The sequence below is a fragment of the Arachis ipaensis genome, chromosome B02, assembly GCF_000816755.2.
Source record: "Arachis ipaensis cultivar K30076 chromosome B02, Araip1.1, whole genome shotgun sequence".
Classification (NCBI taxonomy): domain Eukaryota; kingdom Viridiplantae; phylum Streptophyta; class Magnoliopsida; order Fabales; family Fabaceae; genus Arachis; species Arachis ipaensis.
Genome location: NC_029786.2, coordinates 36254573 through 36259501, shown reverse-complemented (window position 1 = coordinate 36259501; position 4929 = coordinate 36254573). Strand labels below are relative to the sequence as shown.

General features: G+C 28.2%; 1 long non-coding RNA gene across 1 annotated transcript; it reads right to left on the bottom strand.

Moving 5' to 3' along the window:
• Nucleotides 1817-2670, bottom strand: LOC110268819. The gene is made up of 2 exons (XR_002357365.1): nt 2432-2670; nt 1817-2269 (listed from the first exon to the last, which is right to left on the bottom strand). It is a non-coding gene; the product is annotated as an uncharacterized LOC110268819 (long non-coding RNA).

Below are 4929 nucleotides of genomic sequence, written 5' to 3'. Positions count from 1 at the left end.
TATACATATTATTTAATGAGAATATAAAAATAATATTGTTTGTTGTTCTTGTTAGTTTAACAATAAAAAGATTAAAAATATATATACTCTTAGTACATTTAAAAACATTTGTTTATTTGATCTATATTTTTAGTAAATTTTTACTTAATATTTAAAAGGATATTGAAGAACATCTACTAAATTAATTAATCATTTTTTAAAAATTCATGTGCAAAAGTGTTCTCATCTGAGTTGAAGCTCCGAATGGCTGAAATATTAGCATCCTATTATATATTTGACTAAGTGAAGTTAATACTGCTGAACGTTAATTGGAGGTATTTACTATTTAGTTTGGTGTTTATTTGATATAAAATCATTCCAAAATTTTTTTATATAGACAAAAACAATAAGGCAAAATTTTGTTGATGGACGCAATTATAACTTGACATGATGACAATCCACAACTATCATCAAACTCGCTCGTCAAAAATCAAAACCTAGTAACAATCTTCTTAACAGCTTGCATTCTTCAAAATTATTTAACAAAAACTACTACTTAAAACAGCAATGAAACTGAAATCTTGTCATACATTAATTAATTAATATTAACTTCTCTAGAATCAAGAGATTTGGCATAATTCAACTCAAAGCTAAGTAATCTCATTAATATAATACCTACTCAATTTATCTCTGTCCAAAATCACACATCTCTGTGAACAAATCTATCTCTGTAATGCATAATCAAAGTTAAAATATATATCATTCTCGTACCAAAGACAAAAACACTAACCAATTTAAGTTGGTCTATTAATTAGTTCATTAATAGACCAACTTAAAATATGTATTTTTAGCTACTTTTATTTAAAACTACGACATATAAAAAAAACTTATGTTGCTGTGTACCTAAAATACTACATGATATGATTCTAGTAACAACAGTAAAAGTGTAGACAAAGTCACCCGGTTTCCAGTAGCGAGAAACCGCTGGTGGTTCGCAGAAAGGCTGCCAGCTAAATGAATTGTTTCGTCACAATCCTTACAGAAGAGTGCTCTGTCTTCGACACAGAATATGAAAGTTGGCTTATCTTGTAGTTATAAGTAGGAGAACGGAGAGAACACAATTAGCAATATTTATTTTAGTTAACAAGATCATGCATGATGAACAAGTAGCTTTTCATTTGGGATAAAAACCATTTGTCAAGCAACATTTTCACCACTCACTCAGCAGAAACTATACACTATTTATCAAGATGGTATTTTCTGTTTTTGTTTCATATTTTAGCACTTCTTCTTAGAATCCTAAAAACTGAAAGCAGAAACAGAAAACAAGAACAAAAGCCAAACAAACACTAAGAATTTCACATGGGAACCTTGAGTCTGTTGAGCACAAAATATTGTAAAATCACGTAGTATTTTCTAACAAGCTCACATAAAAAAGTTGCAATGTTTTTAAATATCAACCAACTTCTTTCAAAAACTTATTGCAACACAATATTCAAACTTTTCCATATTTTGGTAGAACATCAACAAATTTGATCCACTGTCATCTATATATAAGACATTATTTTAAGTTGTATGATTGCTTCATTTCGTAATACATCTCTAATACAAGCAACAATAATGATATCTTATTAAAGCCAATGTATTTAGATTTAGAGTAAAAGGAGAAATTCCGGTTAAGATAAACGACTGTGAGCACAATTTAACTTATGATGATTTATCTTAAAAACTTATCTTTGACAGGAAAACATATATAAATGATATGAAAAAGTTTTGTGATTTAAAATAAATTAGAAGTGGAAGCTTTAATCATCTTATTCAAAGAGCACAAAGAGTATGCAGCATTAAACAGCACACACTCAAACTTATCAGATTAGAAGGGTCTAGATTTCCCTCCAAACAAAATCACTAGAATCTTCTCTTATTTTCTATTTTTTCCTATAGAGATTTACAGAAAGATTACAGAACAAGCCCATAGCAATTTTCAATGAAAATTTTGAAGATAAAGACTTGTTAAGATTCTTAGACGTGTTAAATCAGCTCAAATCCCTTCCTACTCTAGTAGTAATCTACTAATTCAATATACAAACAACAAACACAATCTATTTACACATCAAAGGAAAAAGCTGTGATCCTATCAAATTAATTCACGCAATTTAATTAAGTCCTAACCAATCAAAAAGTGAACCACAGTGTGAAAGAAACTTACAGCAGGATCCGTTGAAATGAAGAGTTCAACACTGAGAAATTTTAAAATCTGTAGTTCTATACCTTTTCATCTTTCCTGAAACTGGGTTATGCAATGGTTCAAAATTAGAGCACATCCAAAACTAAGGGTTCGGTTTGAAGAAAATAGAAGAAAACTCGGAAGTTGTTTGACACAACACAACAGAACAAAATAGAAGAAAGTCAGATGCGACGGCAGAAAAAAACTTAGGAAAAAACTCAGAACTCTATTTCGGAAGGAGATTTATTCAGTCTCGTTGATGCTCTCCAAGAACTCTAAGCTCTCTCAGTTTCTCGTCTTGCGCGGCAGGGGCAGGTTGCGGGGCGGCAGCGAGGGGAAGAGGAAGATATTGAGATTTGCAGTAGGAGAAGAGAAAGAGAGAGAGACAGAGATTGAAAATCCTAGCAGAAATTGATAAAGAGAGGAAACCCTAGCAGACATCTCTTCTCTAAATGCCTTTGAATCTGAAAATGAAAGAGAAAGGGGACAAAATTAAAAATCAATAATTTGAGGGGTTAAATCTAATTAGTAAATTTTTAAAAAAAAAAATCGGAGTATATTTTATAATTATTTTCATAAAGGTTAATGATATTCCTACAAAAATGTAGGAGCAAGAAATCTATGGCCTCTGAGTATAGTATAGATACTAAAAGATAATTGAATGGGAAGTTAAAAAGTCTATTAATTCACAATGATAAAAGAGAAGGGTGCATTCTGATGGACTGATGGGATAAAAAATAGGATTTTAATTAAAATTTTAATTGAAACATGAACAGATGGATGGACTACTTACTATTTTAATTAGAATAAAAATGGACTAATATTATTTTTAATAGACTACTTACTAATAGTAACCATTACCTATAGTCTAAAAACTATCTTCTTTTTTAACGAGTTAGAATTATTATAATTAACAAATTTTTTTCTTAAATCTAACTAATATACCAAAAATCATTACAAAAAAAGTTATTTTAACACGTTTTTTTTAACATTATAGTTAAGTGTAAAAATTAATATATATTTTTGACAAATATTATAAATGTCAAATTTTTTATATTTTTTGATGAATAATTTGACTGTAGAAAATTGCTCCTCAATTTTGACACTTATTTATTTTCACCTTACTCTACTATTCCTCTTTTTTGTTGAGCTCTGTCAATTTTAGCATCACACTGCTTTCAGTTTGGGATCATACTATTCATTCTTCATCTTCAAAATCTCAGTTTATTCTTCAGTTTCAAGATCTTATCTCATTCTTTGTTAAAAATTTTTGTTGAGAATTTTTTATAGTCAATAAGTGTCAAAATATATAGTATTTTTTACAGTTAATAAGTATACAAAAAATATATTCTCAAATTTTTCTAACAAATTATTTTTGACGGCCAATATTATTAAAATAAAATTTAAGTTTTTTTACAATTACTTGTATATTAAAAATATTATTTTTGACAAAATTTTTATTAATATATTTTCATAGTTAAAATAATATTAAAATTTATTTTTTTGACAAATTTTAATTTTTTTTGACACATATAATCCTAAAAAAATCTATATTATTTTAGTAAACATATAAAATTATATTATTATTACGACTAATTTTTTTAAAAAACTTGGGGAGATTATGATCACTTTAGACACTATAAATCCGCAACTGGTCCTATACATGTGGATCACTCATGCCAAGTAATGAAATTATCCTACCTTTGATTAAAAAGGATTGATATAGTTTGAAGTATTTGAACTACTATTTATAAAGCAATGGAGGAATACGAGCACGTTAATTTGAAGAGGTTATCAACTCCTACCATTCTCTAGGAGAGAAAATCTTCAGCATATATTGCAAAACAAAGTAGTCACACTACAACATTTTTATGTTGAGACAATATTTAAAAAGTGTTGTCTAAAAGCTGACAAAAGATTGCTTTTAATTTATGACAATATTTTTAGATTTAAAGTAATATTTTTTGAGAGTGTTGCAGATGCAATCGTTGCCTTAAATCAAGCTCTTTTTCTTTTTATCCGGTTCGAGTTGCAACAAACATATCAACTTGCGATTTTCCTTTTCATCCATTTCAAGTTGCAACAAACACATCAACTTGTGACAGGTCTTCTTTGTTCTCATTCATTTCACGCTACAAGTAAGGGAAAAATTATTAAAAATGGACAAAAATAATATTTATCTAGTTTTAAGATGGTCATTATACAACAAGAAAAAACTTATAAAAAATCAAAATTATTACTATTTCATTATGCACTCTTGCAAAACTGATAGATCCCATTCGATTTTGATGTTGTTGCTTTTTATGATTTTCAGAATTTACACGAGATAGAGTCTATACCCAACAAAATTAAAGGGAGTTATATGTAATAGACTAAAAGCATAAAAAAGACAAAGAAATAGAATTATTTATTCTACAACTCTCCTTAACAGAAGGAATACTCCAATATGCAATTAACTTTCGAAATTAAACTTCTGGAATATCTGAATGGCGATTTTTTAACATATCTTCAATGTTGTTATATATCTCAAAATGCTTTCTCTTGATTTTTGTTTTGTAACCTTTCCAAGATTCTCAAACACCAGTCATCACCCACTCTTTTCCCTCTTTTGGAAGAATGAACTTTGACTACGAAAAAGTACAAAATAAAAATTGTAAATGACAATTCAAGATAAAAGTATAAAACATGTCTCTAACTTCCATTAAAAACTTCAATAAAAAAGT